Genomic DNA, 27,111 nt, shown 5'->3' on the forward strand with positions numbered 1-27,111 from the left:
CACCTTGTAGCTTTGCAAAAAATTAAAATTTCCAGTCTCTTGCTAGATTAATTGGTATGTAGACTCTAGGAATCTACACATGTTGAGATGCACAAATGCTTCTCATGCATACTTAAATTTGAGACCAATGTCCTAAGAAATTTTTCTTGGATAGGTGCCCAAAACAAGGAGAGACTAGCACCTGGCATGGACAGTCAAATCAGGTGAAGATGGACACTCCTGAGGCTTATTCCTGGCAAGACTATAATTACAAACAAATGCTTACAAATGTTGCTGTTGCCCTCTCTTATAAGAGAAACATATTCATAATAAGAGATGAATATTGTGATAAATATTGGAATATCAATTATAGATTCTGCTGACCAGACTTTAAGGAAACAGTTATTCTTACATTTTACCATTTTGAGTACAAATGAAAGATCCACATAGAAACAAACTTAGAAATAGCTACCAATATTATACATGCATTTACACATCAAATCACCTATTCACTTTTGAAAATATACCCTGAAAATATAACTGCACACATACATAATCATCTACATACAGATCTCTTCATAGCAACATCATTTATAATAGCAAAAGACTGAAAACAATCAAAGATGAAGTAATAGGAGATTTGTTACACAAAATATATTGTACTTATACAATGGAGAACTCCTCACCTTAAAAAATATCAGGAAGCTCTCTGTGTACTGACATAAAGGTAACACACTACATACTGATTTAAGAAAAATTGCTGGAGTGTATATCATATACTAACACAGATGAAAGAAGAGGAAATGTAATGAAATGTATCTATATTTACACTAAATCAGATAGGTTTTATGAAAAAGTACTTAAATTCTTATAGGAGTATATTGACGGAATGGTAGGTGTTGGGACAGTGTTGGGACAAGACCTCTCAACATATACCTTTTTATGTCATTTTGCTTTTTGACTTATGTTAATATATTTTATATTAAAATAAATATGATAAAATGTATTTTATCTCCAAGTACATAAAAATCCTTGTGATACACAACTAGACATATTCCACATATTTCCAGCACTTAACATACATCAAAGACTTAAATGGATCTACAGCTTTTCGCCTCTGGCTTTAAATTGTGGCTTGTTATACATTCACAACTTATTTATTTCTCCTTATTTACTTTTGTATGCATGACAACTTCTGAATCGAACCATCTATAAATTATTCATTGGATATCACATTCAAAATTTGTGGTTCAGTTCAGATTCCAAGATGTTCATGCTTAAAATTCAGACATCGTCAGTGCTAAAGGTAGTTGTAGAGGAGGAGTTAACATTTGGATTATGAATGCATATAAAACTCTTTTTTAAATCATCACTCTTCTTTGTAAATTTTAATCACACTATTGTACAAGATTTGTCAAATAAAAAAATTAGAAATTTTTAATGAATAATCTGTGTTATGTAATTTGCAACTATTTACCAGGATTTTTCTCACATTTTTGTTTAATAATCTAATATCTACCAATCTTTTCAGTGTAAGATAATTTTTGACTAATAATTTTCCAAATCTTCTTAAATATTAGAACTTTTCCCAAATATTTTGACTCACCTTTATTCTATGCAACTTTTCCATGTATTTCAAAGTAGATCTTAACCCCATATCCCAGATATTTGTTAACTTATGTTAGAATGAATGAGATATGTTCTAAGTGCAGGAAAGTGGCAAAGTAGCAAATAAAGTAGCATTCCTCTAACTATAATATCTATGTACTTTATAAAATTATAAAATACATACATAGTGTGTGTGTATATATATATAAATCTGAGAATTGTGTAAGTACTTTACATGTATTGCCTAATTTAATAGTTTAATACTATCTAGACTCTGTGAGGCTGGTACTATTTATCCTCCTCGTTTTGCAAATTAGGAAACAGAGCCACAGAGAGCCATGCATTGAGTGCAGGCAGCCTGGGTTTTTAAATCACTACAACTTCTTCCTTTCACCCTGCTCAGGCTGTGACCATGCTACCTACTTACACATCTGGGTTTCAAAGTATTTATCATTTAAAACCAAGTATGACGTGTAGGATATTGGATATTGTCCCCATCTGATTTGAGAAACACAAAGCAATATTGCACAGACATGAAGTTCATTCAGTGCAAATCTAATATTATCTTATCATATTTCCCACAAATTGTGTTACTTGGAGAACTTAAAATAACTATTTAGATTTAACTGTAGCATGCTATTATCAGAGACAATGTGAATGTCTTCTACTTGAGTAATCACTAAATCATACTCATCATATTGACAGGCCATAGAGAACAGTGGCTAAAGTTCCAGCTTGAAATTAGTCAGCCTGGATCAAATGCTTATTCAGGCATTAAGTTAGCTCTGTAGTCACAGACTTACTGCTTTAAATTTGTTTTCTTCTCACCTAAGTGGGGATGAAAATAATAAACTATACTCATTAGATTTTTCAAGAACTTAAATATAACATCAGAAATGCTTCACACATAAGTGTTACATACGTTTTTACCTATTATTATATCAAAAAGAACTAGTTAATTGCTATACAAAGAGGAAAACATGCCAATAACTACATTTTATAAACAAGAATAAGATAATCAATGGATTTCTTCCACTGTCTTTAATGAGCTAAAATGAGAAGCAAAGTAAATCTTTTACATATGATTACACATGGGAAATAAAGCATGTTACTCTGCTAATTTGGTTTGGAGACAATATCAAACTGTGATATTGTTTTAGCATCAGTAAAGCTGATGCTGAGAGAAACTAAGTATTTAATGGAAAAAATCACAGTGAGCAGGAGAGAGTGGATGGGGAGAGGTTTTCTCCTCATTATTCCCACCAGCCGAAGTCAACTTGGCAATCACCAGGGAGGTAGATACATGTGAAAGAAAAAGTTTTTTTCATAAATATAATTTAAATCAGTAGCAACAGAATCTACTATGAAAGAAAAATAGAAGACTATGTAAGGAGTTCATTATTACTCTTCATTAGTCACAATGAAAATTAAAGTTTAGCATATAAGGTGCCCAGTGCTTACCTTCCCTAGTTATTCTTAGGCTTCTTGCAATAACTTCATAAAAAGAAAAAAAAATGTTGGTTGACTTTGCCCAACTCAAATTAGGTACTTTATTATAACAGTTTACTATGTTTTAAGAATCTTATTCTGACTCTAAATGTCTTTATCATTAGATTTATCATCCTGAAATTTAAATATCTTTCATTCTTTTGGGTTGAAAGCTCAATATGAGAGTCTAAATAATAACTGTCAAGGGATATAATGTCACAACAATCTTTTAGATAGTTAATAATTACGGTTGCACAATGAATCTATTATCTACTTCATATCTCCAATCATCATTTGAAACACTTGGGTTTAGAATCTGTGGCTTTTAGAAAAGCAAGCAAGGTCATAACCATTCAATATTTGCAGCCTACAAGGATCTCTGGCATCATCCCTGCAGCAACACATTAACATTTATGCAGCTAAAAATGATCACACTAACTGCGATGTATAAAGAATATAAATAGCCTGATGTCCATTCTCTTCAGATTTGCCACTAAATGCCTTTATTATGATTTTCAGAAATTTTTGGATTTTAGAACTGTGAAAAAGGTTATGTCTAACAGTCATTTAATTAATTTAGATAGCTAGTTATATAGAAGTTAAAGTGAAGGCATTAGTGGACAAGAGAGTGAATACCAAGCACTAAATGCTATTTGGAGAAAAAACCCAGAAAGCTGTTTTAGAAACATCAGAGCCTATGGGCATGGTGAATATTTTCTTTTATTCTTTGCAAGATTGATGCATAAGGAAACATTTGGCAAATCTAGGTATATAAATGGATCTTATAACATGAAATACACAGAACTCAAAGTAGTAACCTAAATACAGAGGTAGATAGACAACAGTGCTACATGATAACTATCCAACTTGCTAGGAGATGACATCTTAATTATTCCAACCACAAAAAAGAAATGATAATTATTGATAGAGGTGCTAACATTACTATAATCGCAATCATATTACAATATATAAATGTTTCAAATCAACATGTTGAACAACTTAAATTTACACAGTGTTTTGTGTCAAATATATTTCAATAATGAAAAAAAGAATTGCATGAACCTTCACAAGTGTGCCTAGATTAGAGAATTTAGAACCTTACCTAAAACTGACACAAAAATTACCTGATGGAATATCCCATTATCAGTTTAAATAACAGAATAAAGTATATCAGAATATTCCAATTTTGTGAGATAATTAATTATTGTATATATAATTTGGTAGATAAAACACACAAGAACCCTATATATATTTCAAAAGGCAAACCATTACTTCTGTTATTCGGTTTTACTAATTCCAGGCAAGTAGCAGCACATTAAATTAACTTGATGTTGCTTAACTAAAATAGGCATGAGATCTGTTCCTTTGTATCTTACACCTAATGAGTGCATGTGACTTTAAGACAGACTATTTATTGCTTAGCAATATCTTTTTGTCTGTTTCACTGCTAATAAGAAAATAACATAAGGCAATAATGAGGTAACAATAATTTTCTGTTTTCTACCCTGTTTGATTAACATGGCATATGAATATTTTTATTTTATTGAAAGTTCTGTTTTAACCACCTTCATTTGATTACTTTTGAAATTTTTAAGTTCATTTTTAAGTTAATTTGAAAGAGTAAATATGCAAGTATACCAAAAAATCTTTGAATAGAAATCGATGATATTTAATGGAATAGAAATTACCCGACATCATGTTAAAATGAGCTATAAAAGAAAATAATAGAGACTTCCCTGGTGGTCCAGTGGTAAAGAATCTGCCTTCCAATGCGGGGGATGCGGGTTCAATCCCTGGTTGGGGAACTAAGATCCCCTATGCCACTGGGCAACTAAGCCCGTGCGCCACAACTACTGAGCTCATGTGCCTCAATGAGAGAGCCCACGTGCCTCAAACTACAGAGCTCACGCGCCCTGGAGCCGGCATGCTGCAATGAAGAGACCGTGCACAGCAACTAAGACCTGACACAGCCATAGAAGAATAATAAAGAAAATAAATAAATTAAATAAATTTAAAAAAACAAAAAAAGAAGAAAAATTAAAGTATGAAATAGCAAAAAAGTATAGACAAATAAAATATTGAAACCAAGATAATCTAAAATTAACATGTCATGAAAGGGAGCCTTAGTAGAAAAAAACAAGAAATTTTAAAACAAAGCCAAAATAAGAAATTATTAAATGAATTGTTAAGTAACTTGAAAATGTATTATTAAAAGTTAAAAAAAAAAAAGAGTGTGTTAGGACATCCCTGGTGGTCCAATGGTTAAGACTCCACGCTTCCACTTCAGGGGGCAAGTGTTCGATCCCTGGTCAGGGATTAAAAATAGCCAATGTTGATTTAGTTTCTAAATAAAATAAACAGAAAATATACTGTAAGATAGTATATATGTTTGATAAGAAAAGCTACCAAGAATAATTGGAAATGATGATTCTTAATTTCTGGCTTACAGTTTATTAAATATATCTAAAACATTGATTTTTCCAAAATATCCTCAAATCCTAAAATTTACTGGTTTTGTTTGCATATTAAAATGAAAATACACATTTCAGTATTGACTTTTTGCAATGTATATTAGAATGAAGACCTTTTCTCGTTTAGTAAATTGGCACTTTAAAAAAAATTATTTTATTGAAGAACAGTTGATTTACAATGTTGTGTTAGTGAACTGACACTTTTGTCTAATACCCATATTTAACTTGTATAGATAGTATGAAGACTTTCATACATACAGCTGCCCCCATTCTTAATTATTATTTTTGAATGGTGTAAGGTTGGAGTACGTGTGAGGGGGACCCTCCTCCTTGTCTGACTCATCAATATCACAGTTTATCATCTTTTTTCATTGTCTTGGTTGAGGTATAGGAAAGCCTTAGCAATCACAGTCAGGGCAATCATTTTCTTGTTTCCCCTATCCTCACTAACACCTGGAATTATCCACCATTCTAAATTCTGCCCATCTGGTGATATGAAATGGTATCTCATTGATGTTTTGCTGGTTATGGTGAGTTTGACATCTTCCTACTCTTGTAAGACATTTAGACTTTTGCTTAGAGTATTGCCTATTCTTAATTTTCATCCATTTCCTTATTTGTTTTCATTTTTAAATTTGCTTATGTACGAGAGTTTCTTGTCAGTTTTAGACGTTGCAAATATGTTCTTCCATATTGCCATCCATCTGTTAATAGTTACCTAAGACATCACTGATTGAAAATAAATCTGTAAATTTTTTGTAATCAAATGTATCAACTTACCTTTGTAATCAAATGTATCAACTGTATTTGTGCACCTTTAATCCATCAGGTTTGTTTTGCTTTTCACATTTGATTCTTTAAGGAATATAGATTTTATATTTCAAAGTAACATGAGGTAGAAATTCAACTTAATTTTTCACCAGAGATTAATTGCATCTTCCCAACCCTGATATGTTCTTGCTTCATTTACAATGTCAATTTTTCCATTATAAATTTTCTATCTATAGATGGGTCTGTTTCTGAGCTCTATGTTTTGTCACGTTTGATTTTTTGTTGCACCAGTACCACACTTTTGATGGTGATGATGGTTATTATTATTATTATTTTTTGGCCACACTGTGTGGTATGTGGGATCTTAGTTCCTTAACCAGGGATGGAACCTGTGCCCCCTGCAGTGCAAGCACGGAGTCTTAACCACTGGACCACCAGGGAAGTCCTGATTATTTTTCTTTACAGTATACTTTTATATGTGGTTGACTAAAACTTCTTTCTTAAATTGACTTGACTCATAGATAGTATGTATTCTTCCATATACATTTTAAAATCCATTTGTTGAATTTCTCAAATATTTCTTTGATTTTTATTGAAATATGCATTCTTGGTTTGTTTGGGTATAAAGACATCATATAACGTATCTTCTATATCATTGCTCATCTTTGGACAGCTTGCTTTGTTGTTTTCTGAGAGGAGTATATTGAAATCTCCAGTGATAAAAGTTGATTTATTTATTTCTCTCCATAGTTTTGTCAGGTGAAAATTCATTGTGGTGCACATATATTGATTATTGCTTTATCTTCTTGATGTGCTATTTGTCTTACCAATAGATAACATCCCTACTTGTCCCTTATATTGCATATCTTTTGAAATATATTTTCTTTGATATTGAATTTGCTACCATTGATCTATTTTATTTGACATCTGACAATTATTTAGATTGTGATCAAATTTCTCATCCAAATTATGTCATCTATGAATAAAATATCTTAAGCTAATTAAAATTTAGAAATATGTGTTGATTTACTGACACTTTGATTTACTTTATATGAAGAATATTTAATCTTTTAGTAGCTATACATCTTTGTTTTTGTTTAAGTGTATTTTACTCTAACCATCAAAAGGATAGACAAATTTCCCATTCATTGTTTCATAAATATTCATATCAATTTTCCTATATTTTATATGATTTGATCTATAAATATTTATTTGTTAAGTCAGAAAAATGTTTTGTTCTATGTTTTGAGGATCTAAATTTAGTTATTATATTCACAAAACTACCCAGTGAAACATAATTCACTTTAATGTTGATTTATGATTCATCCATTTTTTGGATAACGAAATTGTGTAGAGAAAATAGTTTCTATTTCTGGACCATTTCCTCAACAATGTCTTTTTCTCTTCTTTTGCTAATAAAACACTTATAAACATTGTACTTCTTTGCAATGATTTACTATTTCATTACTCTTCCTTTTCAGACTTTCATCTGAGAATCTTATCTAGTTATTCTTTCAGATATATTAATATACTGTAAAAGAGACATGGACATCATTCTTTGACTTAAAGAAATGATTTCCATGCTCTCTTCTACTATATTATTAGAATTTCCATGTTTATCTAATCTATTATTACTTTTAATAAAAAATACTTGTAGATTTAAAATTAACTTTTTAAGTAGTGTCTTATTTTTTCACAAAATGTCTTATGCATCTTTAATAAAAATAATAAAATTTAATCAATTTTATCAAATTGCCATTATTTCTATGAATCTGGCTTGCCCACTTCTATCCTACACACATCTCTATTTTCTGTATACCCTGGGGGAAAAAAACCCAGAAAATTTACTCTTTTGAGACAGTTGAGGGCAATCAATTCTTTTGTTCAACTTTTGCCTGCTTCTTGCTAACATAATTGAATTTCAATAGGTTATACCTTTGAAGTACTAAAATAACCTCTGCAAAACCTGAAATTATGTAAAATGTCAGGTAATAACTGTAATTTTTCCCGATGGAACCCAGTGAAAATTAGTAAACAATGCCTATAAACTATTGTGTGGTATGTGGATAAAAGTAAAAAAACACAGAGCCATTTTCAGGCGTATTAAAGATAATATTATGATAAATATATAACCTTTTCAATCCAAACTAAATTGACTTCAATATATGCATGTATATTATTTACTTTTTGTGAACATATTCAGAATTTTTGCTGTACTCAACTTGCAATACATTAGCAGTCTGAGTTGTTGATATACAATGACAGTATAGGAAAAAAACATTAATTAATTGAATTTGGATCAATCAGATTATCTCAAGTTTTTATTCTATAACTTACTTGCTATATGTTTTAGACCAATTGAAAGTAGGGTGCTACCTTCTCACTGGTCCTTTTTGAAACAGAAATGTTCCATTTCATTTTGCTTATCATGAACTTGTTTATACTAATTGGTCCTGTCACACGAAAAAATGGGTAAATGAGAGTTCTGTTGCTAAACAGAAGGGGTTTATCAGGGGTCTTGCAAAGCAAAGTCTCAAAGGAGATTTTTCTCACTATAAGACCAGTGGCTATGTGGCCCTTACTGACACCCAAGAAGCACCTACTGGAAATTGACGTGCCACTGGGATCTATTTTTTGATCTAAAAATGTTGTGTGGTTCAGACAGTTCTCCCGCTACAGCTTTTACAAAGCAGATACGTTTGTCACCACATCTTCCTGCACGAGATGAGAAGGAGAAAGGCTCTGACTCTCATATCATCAAGAAAGTCTATCATTCCAGATGCTTCTTTTTTCAAGGTGACATTTGAGTAAGTAGTTCTTTTTTCATACATAAATCTATTTAAATTAAGAGAGATACATAGTCACATAGAAATAATTAACTGCTTTTTAGCCATCTTTTAATGCTCTAGCAAAGGACTCAGCAAGTCCTGAAAAGCTGGCAATTTCACTCTTCTTCCATGAAACCCTTGCCTTTTGTCTTATTAGAATTCTATTCTATACTTATATATTAAGTCTATTGGTATATTGACAAAGTTGACACTTTCCAGTACTAAATTAATGATCCAATAGTTTGTCATTGGGGAGTGCAAAAATTTTATCCAAGTCCTCTTCCAAAAGTTACCTTTTCCTCATTTCCCCAGTAGTGAATGAATTAGTTAGTTGTATTTTTATTATAATTTTTATTATAATTGAAACATGCCATGTTTAAAAAAAATTTTTGACAGATGACCAAATATAGAAAAGGAAATTGGAAAAGAAAAACTATGAAATTACCATATCACATTTTATTACAGGAAAAATATTATATTATAAATGACAAGACTCAAAATTTAATACAGTAGTTTCTTAGACTTCCAAGCTCACTGATAGTCTCTTTATTTATCTATAATTTATTTATCTATAATTTATCTATAATTACCATACCATGAAATTCACCCTTTTAGTGTGTCAATTCATTGGTTTCTAGTACATTCACAAAGTTATGCAAACATCAACACTAATTTGGGAATACTTTCATCACTCCCAAAAGAAACCACGTAACCATTAGCTGTCACTTCCTATTTACTCCTCACCCAGCCCCTGGCAAAAACTAATCCACTTTACGTCTTTATATATTTGCCTATTCTGCATATTTCATATAATTATCCAATATGTGATTTGCGGGGGCTGGCTTCTTTAATTTATCATAATGATTTAATGATTATTATTGTTGTAGCATATCAGTAATGCATTTCTTTTCATGGCTGAATAATATTTTATTATATGGATATATCACATGTGGTTTATTCATCAGCTGAAGATCAGAAATAACTGAAATTTTAATCAAAAGATAGATTCTGAACCAACCACAATTAGGTAAAAGAGAAATAAATGTATGAATATTTTGATAACAACTATTAATTTCAAGAAAAAAGAAGCCTACAATTATCAGATCATAAAATAAGTTATAGAAACAAGAAGAATAATAAATTGCCCTGAGAACTGTCTACATCATTAAAATTTGAATGCATTAAATCAGTGGTTCCACCTTTGTTTATCAATCTTTTGACAATATGTATGTATAACTGAATCATTGGAAAAAATGAATTATTTCAAAACTAGAAGCTAAATTCAAAATTATTTAAATAATATAAAAGAAAAATATAAAAATCAAGTGTATTTTCCTAAAAGATATCACATTAGACACATAAAAATTTACATTCATTTCAAATAGCATATATTTGAATAGCCACTGTGTAAAATAAGCAAGGCCTTGAAATGAATTTAGTGTTAAAGGTCTAAAATTAGCCCAGTTTGTTATTTTCCTGTTTTATAAACACTCTATAGCTACTGTCTTTCAGCATAATGTGTATTGATTTCCATACAATACTACATTGGCTTACTTCCTTGCCTACTAAAAAGTTGCTAGAAGTTACCATTTGTGAAAATATTGCCATGAATCTTTTCTCATTTCATTTTCAATTTGTATAGCATATTAATTTTTTCTATGTGCCTACCTTATGAATTTTAAATATTAGTTCTATTTTTATTACATTTAATTTGTTCACCAAAGCATATTTGACAGGTGCTATCCAATATTGTATTTACTTAGTCAATTTGAGACAAGATGCTATACTTAGATCTATTTTGTTCTGTCTAAAAATGTTGGCAGAATGAGAATCCTGACATTTTAAAGTAAGATCAATCAATTAAACAAATTATACCCCACATTAGGAAGGGGGAAGAAAAGATGTCAAGTCAAGGAAGAAAGATTATTTAAAAATTAAGTTCAAGACGGTAATATGCAAATAAATAGTTGACAAAGTTAACTACCATTTTAGCCCAAATCAGAGGCAGAAATGATAATTATCCTTAGGCTTAGATGAAGCTTTAATGTTAATGAAATATTAATCTTTAATGCTACTGCAGTATACATAGGTAATACATATACATGTTTATCTCTATATTAATACAATATATGCATATATAATATACCATGTATTTATATATCAGTATTAATATAATATATATATTATACTATAAAATTAATATTGAGACTATGATAATGGCCAAAGTAAGATTGTGATAGAACATTGCAATTCTATGAGAGCAAAGGGAATGCACACTCTCTTTCATGTTCCTTGAAAGTTAAAGAAATCTTGCAAAACTGTGTGTAATATTGTACCTGTCCTGGAGGATCCAGTTTTTTGTTACAGAGGATACTGCAAACCCAGTTCTGGACCCAGTAGGCAGTTAAGATTGTCTGGTTTTAGGGATTTTTTGTGAATCCTTATTTGACCTCAGTCAGAAAGAATTATATAATCCATAATGCCAGAGGGTAAACTCACAGTTTTTTTCCAAATGCCTGAATGGATGGATGGAAAGCTCTGAATGGATGGATGGAAGGCCCACTTCATGAGGCCTGGGCTTTAATCATTACACACCATAGATCACCTTAAGCTCAGCCACCACGCTCCATCCCTCAAAATGATGACTGACTCACATAGCTTCAACGCTTCTTGTCATAGTGGAGGGGCTTTGTTCTGTTTCTTGCCCAGGAGAAGTTTATTTTGAATTTAAGAGTGTCTGTGACGTTGTACTTAAAAATATTTAATTTGCCATAACTGGGTTTGGAAGAGAGAGGGTTAATTTAGAATGTCAACTCATGGTGCCTTCTAGAATTGGAAATTATCTACCTATTGGTATTTTTGAGTGAGAAGTCTATTTTAAAATTAAGGAATTATACAGTAACATCTCTAATATTTCTTCCAGATATAAAATTATATTATTGTGTGTGTCAATGATAATTTTGAAATTCTTTCCTCATATTTATGCAGAACACATTACTTTTCTACTGATACTTTATCACATGAAGACAGTTGATTTTGACACAACCCGAACTATCTCTACATATCAAGAGTTTACGATTATTAACAATATACCATTTTATTTTTAAAGTTATTAAAATATAAGCTTTTTCACACACACATATTCAGACTTCAGCCATTCTTTCAGCATCTGGAGAAATATTTCTATAATAGCTGTTCAGACCTCTATTCTTTGAACTATACAAGTCAAAGCTGTCTTCAAATGTCTTTGAACTCACTGGAAAATGCCATAAAAATAGTTTCCCCTGAAGACTGGATTCCGATTTTGAACATACTTTACCTTCAATGAAATACGTCAATCCAGTTTCCAGACAAAATGAATGACAAACAAAATATAAGAATTCATTTACTGAAAATGAGGAGCATTTATGAGGGAAAGTTTTTATTGAAGCCAAGAAATCCTCTTCAAATACGTTCTAAAAATTTACTCTGTGATATTATTACTATGAGATATCCCTGGCTTCTCACAGCGGCTCTCTTATCAGGATCAACCCACAAATTATCTTTTTCTTCCATCATGGTGAATTACTTTGAATCCTGCTGACTCTGTGTCCTCATAATTTCACTTTCTACCTTAGGAAGTTTTTAAAAGTATTTTCTCAAAATATAATAACAATTCTCATGTCAGTTCTTGACATATTACTGTTTTCCTCATTATATATAGAGGATGAATAAAGGATAAATACCTGCTATAATCACTTCTTGTTAAGATTCTACCAACTCCTGCATCCTGAGGCAATTTTTACCTTCTCTGTGAAGCAAACCCTGAAAAGCTCAGTTGGAAACACTGTTTTCCTATTTCTTAACTTCAATAAAACTTTGTTCTATCACATGTCCCTGTATTTTAATGAGATCATTTATATTTACTTTCCCCCCACAATATCATGAACCCATAAGGATTAAAGCCATAATTTCCAGTTACCCTTTAGCCCTCCATGTCCTGTATTTTAATTATAATAAGTACACAAACATGTCCCAAGAAAATAAATTATATATCAGTGTTTAAAATGTAGGAAAAGAGGTTATTTTCATGTTGAGAAGAAAAAAAGAAGTTAGAGGTCATGAAAAGCAATGGCACTTTTGCAGTGTAACATTTGTCAAGTTAAATAATATGGGAAAATCCACTAAACTTTGGAACCTCAATTTTTCTTATAAAAGAAAAGACAAAAAATAAATTTCTATTAAATTTTGATATTTTCTGAATTAAAATTGTCACAAATTTGCCTAAATCATTAATATCACTGAAGGGACTGGGAAAATACTTTTAGGAACCCAAGAGTATCTTGAATTCTTTAAGCCACTGAATTAAGTGAACTAAAAATAATATGTTTTAGGGCATTTTCCATGGGAAACATCCTTGTTACTCAGCAACTTTCACATCACGAAGAGACTAAAAAAAGAGTTAACATTCATACATTATGTCATACAAACATTTATCATACTATCGTTTATATGAGTTTCTTTAATTAATAGTCTATAGTTCCAAAAAACATATTAATGGGCACTGGTGTTAGATAATTTTTGAAAGCTGCAAGTCATACAATTCAATAAATCTAGCTACTACCACCTAAAGTTGAATAGAGAAGCAAGGTCAAAGTAAAAGAGAAATAGTTGAAAAGTATTTAAGAATGTAAATAACACCAAGTATCCTGTTGTACAGCTCATGCAATTAAATTACGATTTCTTTAAGTATTTTTCCCCATTATTTTTTTAAAATTTTTATTTATTTTATTTATTTTTGGCTGTGTTGGGTCCTCGTTGCTGCATGGGCTTTCTCTAGTTGCGGCGAGCGGGGGCCACTCCTCGTTGCAGTGCGCGGGCTTCTCATTGCAGTGGCTTCTCTTGTTGTGGCTCACAGGCTCTAGGTGCGCAGGCTCAGTAGTTGTGGCGCATGGGCTTAGCTGCTCCGCGGCATGTGGGATCTTCCCGGACCAGGGGTTGAACCCTTGTCCCCTGCATTGGCAGATGGATTCTTAACCACTGTGCCACCAGGGAAGTCCCTCCCCATTATTATACTTGTAAAATGCATACCTCTCCAATTTCGTTTGTAAAAAATAGTACTAAAAGTGCTTGTTCCACCCCAATAACAAATATTATTTGTTTGTGCTACACTAATCTTTGCATTTAAAAAAAAAGTGCAAATGCTGTTCATTTGTATAAATGTGCTTTAAGGACCACTGATTCCCTTTACACACTTCATAAATGTCAAACCTTTATTTTCTAAGAGAGGCAATTCTCTTATGCAGTGTCACTTTCCTTCTCCCCATGGAGTAACTGATGACTTTACTACACATGAGTCACCCATTTACAATTACTGTTGCCTAAGACCGTCGGTCCACTGCTGTTTCTCTGCACCCCATTGCTGTGGCATGTTGTGTGGAGTTGTGCCTCCGTGAGTGCTTGCAGCATTTCTCCTGCACGCTGTGCGCTGGTGGTTTCCCTCCTCACCTCACCATATCGCAGCTGTCATCCTGCTGTCATCGGTCTTCCTGGATGTCTTCCCCAGCGGCGCTGTGTTACAATGCATTGCCTCATTGCTTAGGATCTGGCTGGGATCCAGGAACTCGAATTTGGCAATCCTTATGAATGAAAGCTTCTGCCAATGTGCTTACTCTCGTAAGTATATTGAAATCTTACGTGCAGGACAGAGATAAATTTTATGCAAGCCTACATAAATGACTGAAAAGAAATTTAGTAAATTTACTGAGAATTTCAATGTTAATTTATACTGGTAGAAAAATAAGTAAGGAGTCTGTTTTAGTCAGGGTTCTCCCGAGAAACAGTACCAATTGTTTTTTTTAAGAAGAACTAGTAAGAGATACATATGAATTATAAATATCTTCAGATATATATTTTATGTATATATTACATATGTACATATTTATATATGTTTACATATATACGATATATTATAAGGAATTGACTCACATGATTACGGGAACTAGCAATTCCAACTCTGTAGTGTCGGCCAGCAGGTTTGAGACCCAAGAGAGGAGATGGTGCAGATGATGTCTGAAGGTAGTTTTCTGGAGAGTTCCCTCTTGCTCAGGGAGGCTGATTTTTTGTTCTATTCAGTCCTTCAGCTGATTGGATGAGGCTCACTCACAGTATGGAAAACAGTCTGCTCTACTCAAATTGGACGGAGTTAAATGTGAATCTCAATCAAAAAGAACCTCCAAGTTGACACAAACATAAACCATCACAGATTCCATTTAACAGTCTACTAATTTAGTTTCAAATAAATTTTTTTAACAACTTTATTCGCATATAATTGCTTTACAATAGTGTGTTAGTTTCTGCTTTATAACAAATTGAATCAGCTATACATATACATATATCTCCATATCTCCTCCCCCTTGCGTCTCCCTCCCACCCTCCCCATCCCCCCCCCTCCAGGTGGTCACAAAGCACTGAGCACTGAGCTGATCTCCCTGTGCTATGCGGCTGCTTTTCTCACTTCTAATGAGTAGTTTTTACTATTTAACTAGCTGCATACAGCTTCGTTATCTGTATGTTACTTTGAATTCCAAAATTACTATAAATAACTTATCTGAGCCTTTGATTTAAGCAATACCATACTGTCAACAGCTATAAGTAACAACTAATCATGAGGTTACCAAACATAGTATTAAGATGTCTTTTTTAGACAAATATTTCTTTTTTTGCCTTGATTTTGGCTGAAGAATCAAAAAATTAGTGAATTTCATAAGGTTAATATATATTTAAACAAAATTTTTGGATTTAATAAGTATTATATAGAGTTATGATCAAAGAAAATAAAATAAATTCATATTATCAGGCTTCCATCCAATTTAGATTTATATTAAATACATGAAATAATAAGAAAGATGTCCCCAGAAATAAGAAAAAAATTGGAAAATGACAGAGCTCAGATGAAAATGAATGAATGAATTATACTGTGGTTTGTGTCATGGACTATAGCATTCTTGGAGAGCATGCTTGCTAGGAATGGGATGGATTTTGATGAACAAAGAACCTCCAAGGGAAAATTCCAATGGATAAAAACAATAAGTAAACACAGAAAATAGATGGACATAAAGGTCACGTGTCTTTACAAATTCAAAAATATTTATTGAGCACTTAAAAATATTAAACACATTTTGGAGATAAAGAAAAAATATTAATAATGAAAAGTGAGAAATGTAACCACATGCATCAAATATTATAAAAAGAAAAGGTAAACAAAATACTTTGAGGACATAAAGAAAAGTCTATTTAAGAAAGGTAGTGTATTTTAGACATATGATTACATAATTTTTGTAGTTTATTATTCAGTGACTTTGGTGAGGGAGTTCCATGTACAGTATTCTTTTTTAATGCACATTTACAATACAGTCAGATAATCTGTCTAAATAATGAATGTATTCAATTAGAGATTGTCTGCTAACACACATATAAAAGTTATGTAAGAATTCAGGTAGTGAATCTTGCTTTTAAGAAATGAAATTCAACTCTTTCTGATGTGACTTGTGGCAGAAAAAGCTGAGTTAATGAAAGCATTGCTATCTATAGTGTAGATGTTCCGGGGACACATGGCACATCAAGAGTTGCTTGAAATAAGAAAGGAGACACAGAAATCTACATGACATACTAAAAAGTCAGTTGTGCACAATTTTTTCCTGATCTTCTAGTTTTGAGATTAATTTGGTATCAAGCTTACAAGTTGCTCTTCCTCTCCCAGATAGGAAGGTGTGTGGATTTTGTGCCTCCAAACAGTCAGGGCTTGTTAAAGAAATTTACAAGTAGAAGAAGTGATCATTCATTCATTCAACGTATTGTTTATAGATCTATCAGAAGTTCTGCTCAAAGTAGAGTAGGCCAAGATAGTAACCTTCACAGAATACCCGAGACTTGCAAAGGTTTCTGGGAACCACCTTCTAATTAGCAGGTAGACTCTCCTTGGAGCACATTAGTCCTATTCAACACACCAAGGTTCTAAACTTGGCCAGCAGGGGAAATACAGACAACCACATACTTTGCTTCTTTCCACTCAATAAACGCTTCCCAAAGGACAACAAATTTCCAATTAAAACTCAAGTGGATGGGCTTCCCTGGTGGCGCAGTGGTTGAGAATCTGCCTGCCAGTGCAGGGGACACGGGTTCAAGCCCTGGTCCAGGAAGATCCCACATGCCGCGTAGCAACTAAGCCCGTGAGCCACAACTACTGAAGCCCACGCACCTAGAGCCCGTGCTCTGCAATCTACAACAAAGAATAGCCCCTGCTTGCCACAACTAGAGAAAGCCTGCACGCAGCAACGAAGACCCAATGCAGCCTAAATAAATAAATAAGTTTATCAAAAAAAAATTTTTAAAAAAACTCAAGGGGGAAATGGATTTTGAAATGCCATTATGTAGCATTTTATAAATTAGAATATCTAATTTTTTACATCACTTTTCTGCATTTTGATCACTTTGCTGCACTGTAACAAATAACAAATTCTATCACTTTTGAATACATAGAATATTAAAAATGCATGATTTGATATTTTAAAACCACACTATTTTATAATTAAATCGATCTTTATCTTTTTATCATTCAACTGAAGAAGTTAACAAGGAAAAATGTCTACATACATTTTATAAATGTATATATATCATAAAAGATATATAGACACATATAATACACACATATTTATATATCTTTTTCTCCATATTCAGTTTAACAGGACTTGAATCAAACTGAAATGCCATATTTTCTTTCAGTTAAATATGCATAACTTCATCTAATTTACACAGTGCACTCTTGTAGATTTTTCTCTACCAAAGGGTTTTGATGATATTTTCTGTTAATCTCTTGCAGAATATACAGCCTTAACAAATAAGTCAGTAAAAAAAAAGTTTAGTCTCTTTTGATTAACAACTCATGCATGGTTCATTATATAATGTAATCCTACAATTTTGTTTTATACTATTTTCAAATTATTTCATTTGTATGCACATCTTATCTTTAAAAATATACTTTGGATATTTTAATTGCATCCTTTTATTTTAATTATACCATTTGCAACTTGGCTTCATTTTGTCTCTTAAGCATTAAATCATTTTATTTTCTTTGAGTCTGTCCAGTAACGATAATACTTTTATGACTGATTTATAAGTATAAATGATATATTAAATTACTGTTTCTTTTTCCTTTTCTTCCTCTAGAAAAGTTTACTTGAGATTATATTTAATTTTCACTGATCTGTGAAAATGTTTATATAGCTATTATTGAAATAAATATATTACAGTTTAAGTATTGGAGTTACCAAAATATTTCTTAATATGCAAAATTTTGCTGAATACATATAATAGATTTTGAAAAATTACAAAATCTTAAAAAATAAATGACCGCTTTAAACGTTAAACTTTTTAGCTTATATACTCCTTTACATCTCATTGTAAAAGTGTTGTTAGTTTAATTACTTACATTCATGTCTTTAATTCTATCAATAAGTAATATGCTCATTTTTCTAATATTTGTGCAGTTCAGGGAAGATCTATAGAAGTAATCATGACCATTCTTTATCACTATTGAGAACGTTAAGAGCCGAAGGGTCTGAGAAAATACACACTATAAAATCTCTATACAACCAACAAATGAGTGAAAATAATCTTTAAATAACATATTTTGGTAGAAAACTGACATCTGGATTCAGGTGCAGTATGGAGGCCCCCTGCTTCTCCACATTAGTGCACTAAATTAGCAATCAACTAGTTCATTGTGGAATCAACTGCTGTTTCCAAACAAAGAATGCCAGCATCCAATGTCAGGGTTGCTAAGTGCCTGATTACACTAAGACAATGATAGGCTGCCAAAGCTCTCTCTTAGTCCAGCTTTAACGCTGAAAAGCCAAGAGACATTTGGTATGCAGAGCAGAATGTAGTCAAACATGGGTAATTGAACGACTTAAATTAGTTTTTTTTCTGTGTATCCCCTTTTCTTACAATCACATTCTTGTACTCTCCCTGGCTGTGTAAAGGGTCTGTTTGGATCTATATCATTTTTATGGAAAAAGATGTAAAGATCCACTAAAACAACCAATTGTCTATCTTTATACTTGTTCTATTTTTATCAGTCCTGAAGTGGTTTTAAGATTTGTGAACGTTCAGTTCTATTTAACCTGATCTCTATAACCTCCTGGCATCTCTCATTGTAATTAAGGGCCTAACAATCAATTCCCCAAAAATATGTTAGATATTCTCAGTGAAAAACTACCCAGAGGCATTATCTCAACCAGCACAGTCCTCACCCTGTATAAGGCCTTGGTGTTAGTTATCACCACTGGCTCCCTGAAAATAAGCAAGTTGACTGATGACTTGGGAAAAACAGGAAAATGAAGGTTATTCATTTCCAAAAATACCTCACATGCCTGGAATATTTGATTACTGAACAAAATAGTCCTTCAATCATTTTCTAAGTTACTTAGAACTCTGTTCCTCAAATTTATTTTTCCCATTATTGTTCCACCTTGACTTCAACACCTAGCCAATATAATAACTGTAAAGATGCTTCAGAATCTCACATTTATAGATTTACATAATCATTGCAGACTTGAGTCTCTTACTTACATATCTAACTTCCTGCTGTTATTTCTACCTGGAATATTTTTTACTTTTCCAATTAAACTGACTACTACAGAGTTCTCCCTTCTGGTAATGGTATTACCATATATACCTTATTTTACAAGTTAAGAATTTATCATTTATCTTTGCTTCCTTCTTTTTCTTGCAATATCCTCCATGCATTCAGAGACCCAACATTCCTTGCATTCTAATTGCTTTATGTCTCTACAACATTATCCCAGGAAATATATATGGGACAATCCCTCATCACTTTCTTAAATAACTAGCCATCAATCATAGGATAAAGATAAAACTCCTCTAAGAAGACATTGAAGAACCTACATCATTTGAGTCCTGTCCATTTTGCAAAACTCATCTTTTATCCTCCCTGACACTTTACGACCCAGCACACTAGATTTCTTATAGTTTCCAGACAAACTATGTTGTTTTGTGCAAAATTCATTTATTTACTTACTGTGTCAGAAAATACTAAGAACTTCACTGGGCCTTTGCTTACTCTCTTTTTCCCAGAAGATGTTTCTCCCTACTTCAGCTGGCTAACTCCTATGATTATCTAATTCATTTCCAGTGTTGTGATGCTTCTTTTTATGTCCAAACTTGAATAGTTCAGGAGTGCCCAGGTTAAACATTATTTCTGGATGTGTCTGTAAAGGTGTTTCCGGATGAGATTAGCATTTGAAGTAGTGGACTCAGTAAAATAGACTGCCCTCCCCAGTGTGAGTGAGCATCATGCAATTTGTTGAGGCCGGAAATAGAACCAAAATATGGAAGAAAGAGGAATTTGCCCCCTCTTCCCTCCTGCCTGCTTGATTGAGCTAGAACATGGATCTTCCCCTGTCCTTGGACTGGGATTTACACTTTTGGCTCCCCTGGATCTCAGGTCTTCTGACTTGGACTGGAATGATGCCAATGGCTTTCCTGGGTCTCCAGCTTGAAGACAGCAGATCATGGGACTTCTCAGTGACCTAATCACATGAGCCATATTTTCATAATAAATCTGTTCATATATATGTATGTGTATATATATATATATGTATATATATATATATATATACACACACACACACACACACAAACACACACATACACACAAACACACATATATATGTATAATTGATTCTGTTTCTCTGGAGAACTCAAATAAAAGTGTCACATCATTCAGAAAGCTGAGCTTGATAACCTCACAAGTTTCATGTTTCTCACACTTTGACTTTTTTTTACAAATCTACACCTATCTCTAACTCTGATTCTGGGCCTATTGGCAATATGCCTCTTTCTCGGTTGTAGGAGATCCCACTTATCCTTCACCATATAAGGGGTATTGCAACATGCCTCATACAGTAAAAATAGTGATAATTATTTACTAAGATTCTGTTAATTTTCTGAACAAATTTTCAAATACATACACTTATATATCTGTAAAAGAATTCAAACTGCAAATAATCACATAGGCTTGGAAAATTTAGAATCTAAGTTTTTTTAAAGCTCATGAATTTCTAGCTATAAATTGAAAAAGAAAACATTAAACTTTTACCTGAAGCCAGCTTTGCATGTGAGTCATTATCAGACAGAAGTTAGGGCATAAACAAGAAGAAAAATATGCCCTTATCATTGGGGCACATTCTCTTCATTTTGAAGAGTCTCACAAATTGTTTTTCAAAGTTGACTTGAAAGATAATAGAAAATACGGTTAAGTGTCCTGACATAAATGAGTTGAGGAATTTATAAAATAGAGGTGCCATTCAGTTCTAGAATTTCTGTTAGAGCACTTGTACTCTTTGTGTGTGTAAGATTGTATTTGAATTCAGGTACCTCAGCTTTTAAATTTGTGTTTGTAGAAAAAAAATTTTGTAATTTTTTTTAACATTTTGCTATTTCTACAGTATCTTAGAACCTATTTAAAATATGCATGTAAGACGATTTCTACTCTCTGTCTGATCATTTATAGGCTAAAGCTACTTATGTTAACTTTTCCCACAGTGGCAATGACTGCAAAATCTGGAGTCTTGCCAAATTGAATTTCAGTCCTGGCTATGTCATTTACTAATTGTGTGATTATTAGCAAGATTTTAACTTCTCTAGTCCTCAATTACCTCATTTGAAAAGCAGAGGCAATAATAATAACTACTTCATCTATTATGAGGAGTAAATAAGATGACAGACACTTGGAAGTAATTACATGCCCAGTACATCTTCTGTTTATTATTAACATCATGTGTCTCCTCTAACATCTGTAATGTTGCTTCCAATATTCTCTTCTCAAAATTAAAATTCTATATACCTTTTCTGGTTATAATTTTTAAATAATTTTTTGGGGATTAAACTTGATTTAGATAAACACTGAGGATTGACTTTCACAAAGAATGAACCTAATTATCTGTCACTTAATGATAAATATAGTATGACTGTTGTAGGCAGACAAGTCTATTCTTTGGGAATATATGTATATATATATATATATATATAAAAGAAGAAAATATAGTTTCTGTTCTCGCAGAATGTTTTATTTTGTGTATGTGTTGATTTTAACATATACAAAATATTATTTATTCTTATTTTGATAACTAAATATTGTATTAAAAACACAGATGGAGTAATAAATCATAAAATCTTGCATAATAGGAAAACTAAAATTATTTGATACGATGTCAATATAAAAAGTAGAGCAGTGACAGGAACAAGTCCACAGAAAAAATGACAAGAGTGAAATGGTCTGCCATTTTTGAAAAGACAGGAAAAAATGACCCATTGTTTAGAAGTGATAACATTGATCATGTGCAAGTTTAAGCCATCAAACCATTTTTATATATAATTTATCCAGTGTTTACCTTCAAACATTTATCTTTAAATATTATCCCTTTAGAGCTAGGCTAATTTTTCTCCCTCCTTTCCTAATGAACATGGAATGGAGACATCAGCCTAATTAGAAATTGAATTCAGCCACAATTCTATGTGTCAGTTTATTCTTCTATCATAATTTTCAAATATTTAACCACATTTTATTCCAAATAATACCTTATAATTGTATACAAAGAAGAGGAAACCTTAATCCTTTTTTTTAACAAATAAAATGTTTATTGTAATGCCCAATACAATAAAGAGTGCATGGAATGCATTTTGTGAACTTCAGTCATTCAATAAGCACTAAGTGGTCACATGATGTTCCAGATCCCAGGCCAGATAATGAAAATACACCTTTGAAAAACACAGATGTGGTTTCTATCTTCATGGACCTATGTATTTGTACATCCTGAGGTATTAAATGACCAGCTCCAGGCAATATTTTTCCAGACTTATTAGCTCCTTTTAAACAGTCTACATTTTTTATTAACATATAACAATTCTTAATTAATATAATTGGTAAAAATAAATAGGAATATGTACAAAGGACATGTGAATCATACTGAATAAATTATGACTGGTTTATTACCAGGGGTAAATTACATGCAGCATAACAAAATATGCCTGAAAGTATGTTTTACTGTAATATACAAATGACTACTAAATTTGGAAATTTAAGGTATTTAGACCCATTAATGAGGAAGTGTCTGCTTTTATAAACATGTATGTATATATAGAGAGAGAAAGAGAGAGAGAGATTTAAAGTGAGGAATTGGCTTCTGCAAAGATGGAGACTGAAAAATCCAAGATGTGCAGCTTTTAAGCTGGAGACCTACGAGAATGAATGGTACAGCTCCAATCTGAGTTCAAAGGCCTGAAAACAGGTGGTGTAAGTCCCAGTCTTAGTCCAAGGGCCTGAGAACCAGGAGAGATGATGGTGTAGTCCAAGTCCAAGTATGGAGACAGATGAAGACCTATGTCCCTACTCACAGACAGTCAGGAAGAAAGTATTCTTTCTTACTCAGCCTTTTATTTATTTCAGGTCTTTAACGGATTGGACGAGGCTTACCCACATTGGGAAGATCAATATGCTTAGTCAACCGAGTCTCAACCAGAAACGCCAGTACAGACACACTCAGAAATAATGTTTAACCGACTATCTGGGCCCCCAGTGGCCCAGTCAATTAGATACATAAAATTAATTTTCACAATATCATGGAAGACAGATAAATACCAAAATGATTGAGTGCATGCACTTGCGTCAAGTTGTTTGTATATTGAAACTTTGTAGTTATATGACTTGTCAAGTTCATTAACCTGTGGGATTTAAAACAGGAAGGAGTTCACAATTATATTCTTACACCTGGTGTTTAAAACAAATAGCTTTGGTGATTTAAATAATGCAATAAAACTAATAAATCTAAAATTTAGAAATAGGTTTTCATAATTAAAACTCTACAACCAAGTTATACCTCCAGTCCTAAGTACAAGACTATCTTTTTATCATAAACAACTAAATAACTGGGAGGAGGAGCACAAAATAAATGGTTTTTGATGTTGAAGAGCAGGCAGTTCAGGATCATGATCTGTGAGACAAGTTGTAAATGAGATGAGCTCCATGATTATCCTAACTCTCTGCCTGGACACATTTTCTAAATTACAGCATGTATATGAGGACAATAACAGCATATAGAATATGTCAGCCTTGTTAAGCTAAGATCAGAGTTGGAGTTACTAAGATGTTTAAACATTGCAGAACAAAGTACTGGAGAAGAGGCAGCTAAGCAGAGGAAAAGATTCATAAGTAAGTAAGAGCCTTCCCTTGAGTTTTGGGCTGCTCCCATGCTTGCCTACTCTTTGCATGAGGCTAAAAAAAAAAACAACGATTGGGAAAAAAACTATTGGCATAAGAACAAGTATCCAGGGACTGTGAGATGAGTATCCCTGGAACTCATAAAAGGCTAAAAGATAATTGTGCTCAAAATAATCTGATTGGAAAGGCACAGTGAACACCCCCAGCAATCAGCAGGGGATCCACAATTCAGTAGAAACCACAGAAAGCTCTCACCATAGTATTAGAGCTAAACTAGATCAAAAGTAAACACTACACACAAGTAAACACTACATATCTAACAAAATCTAAAATAATCCTCAAAAAGATGAGACTAATTTTCAAGTAGGTTAAACATAAAGAAAATCACTGAATGGAGAATCACAAAAAAGGCTGATAACCAATGATAAAGATCACCTCTTAAAAGTAGAGGAATGAAAATATAAATCGAGTTAAAAATAACAAGAAAAGAACTTCCCATACAAAACTATATAAACCAGAAAACACTGAAATAATCATCTTAAGGAGCTGATACAAAACAAAACAAAGACAACGAAACCAAAGTTGTCAACCTAGAATTCTTTTTCAGTAAAAAAATTCTTGTTTTTAAAAAATGCAGTCTGAATTTGTATTTTAATGGTGGTGTGTTGTTGAATTACATTTAATGTAATTATTGACATGGTTATATTATATTTAACTCTAACCATGCTATTTTTTTCTATCTAGCTAATTTTTTGGAAAATATAACTTAGATATTTTCTCATTCTTGCTTTATTTTTTCTCTTCCCCCTAAACCTACCCCTGATACCTGGGAAATTAAAACTAATTGGAAAGCATATTGAAATTCACTGAAACTTTGATAATTACCTACTTTATTTGAAGAGTAATTGAATAATATTCTTTATCACATGTATAAAAAGATTCCTGGAAGTGATAAAGCTACAACCTCATTGCCTATTACATTCACACAGTTTTGCTCTCCTTGAATAAGCATTAGCTCCAAAAAAATCATTATTATAGAAATAAAACTTGACATTGTGTTTTAGGACATTATTGTAATTTCCTGCACAAATACAGGGCTTTATAGTATTGTTAAAACAAGTTTTCATTTACTCTGCTGGCCAGGGTACTAGCAATTTCCCTTAATTATAAAAAGTCCTTATGTTTAGAGCATAATGCACATAAGGACAAGGAAAATGTTAACAATTAATTCTCAAGTAGGAAGCCATGTGGGTACAATGCAGCATGAGTTATTCTACACTATTTCAAATCCCACAAAGGGGCACTATCAACAAGAGGTTCAAAATAACTGGCTTCAAACATATAGTTAAAATTAATACTAAGTGTATTGTCTTTGGAACTCAGTGTGAGCTGCACGAACCATTTTAGAAAATGCTTAGCCTAATCTCACACCACCTGTAAATCGTGAACTTTTCTTTTTTCAAATCTATTAAACTGTAGCTTGATTTTCTAGTGAGCAATTCTAACATTCTTATAATTAAAATTTTAAAGAAATGGCATACTAGTCTAAAGAAGATAAAAACATTTGTTGAGCTTATCAGTAATCTGTTTCCCATGCCTATCTGTCATTGGTGGTGGTCTGACACTTTTGATGAAACAGGGTGGATCAATTCTCCTCTTCTTAAGACCGGTCCTTCTTTATTCACTGGAATGACGGTGTTTTTCCAGAGGTTCCAAGAGTAGGACTTCATATTCTATGTACAATTTACATATACTATTTCTTAGCTTATTAACCAAATATTTTAATATAAAGCTAAAATAAAATTTCTACGAAACTATACCTCTATAGAAGTAATATAGTATGCAGGAATGTACCAGGGAAGAACAAACCCGACTTCACATTGGATCTATTCCTTTATCCGTAACCTTTGTGCTCTGTTACCTGTGCTTGGTCATGCTTGCCCTGCACCTTTGTCTCCTTAAACAGTAAAAGGGTGTTGCCTAAAAGCCTGAAATATACATAATAGCTCTTTTTCCAGGCTGTGCCTCACAGGCTTGACCTTTAAAAGCATAACACTTTTCATTCATATAGAGATAAAAACTTGCAGGACAGAAAATAACATTTGTCTTGTTGAAAGTTTACAAAAACATTATGACCGGACCTAGTGGGCAGCTGCAAGAACAGAGGATAGTCACATCCCCTCTGGGGTCTGGCCAGCACCAAGAAGTCTGCAACAACCAGCCACGCGCCCTCCCATTTTAGAATAAATGAAGCCTGAATTCTGAATTCTGAATTCAGGGAAGATGGTTCTTTGGGACACTAGTCCGCCATATTCTCAGTTGGCTGGCTTTCTGAATAAAGTCATTATGGTAAGTCCCCTACACACGAACAAGTTCTGTTTCGAGAGCACGTATGTAAGTCCAATTTGTTCCTAAGTCCAACAAAGTTAGCCTAGGTACACTAACTAACACAGTCAGCTATATAGTACTGCACTGTAATAGGTTTATAATACTTTTCACACAAATAATACATGAAAAACAAACACAAAAAATAAAGAAAACATTTTTAATCTTACAGTAGAGTAATCTTGCAGACACATGAACTAACTTACGTGACTGGATATGCAAATGCACGTTCACATCTTTGAAAGTTCACAACTTGAAGGTTCGTATGTAGAGGACTTACTATATTCTTTGCCCCAACATG

This window comes from Balaenoptera borealis, assembly GCF_965194805.1.
Source record: "Balaenoptera borealis genome assembly, chromosome: 18".
NCBI lineage: Eukaryota > Metazoa > Chordata > Mammalia > Artiodactyla > Balaenopteridae > Balaenoptera > Balaenoptera borealis.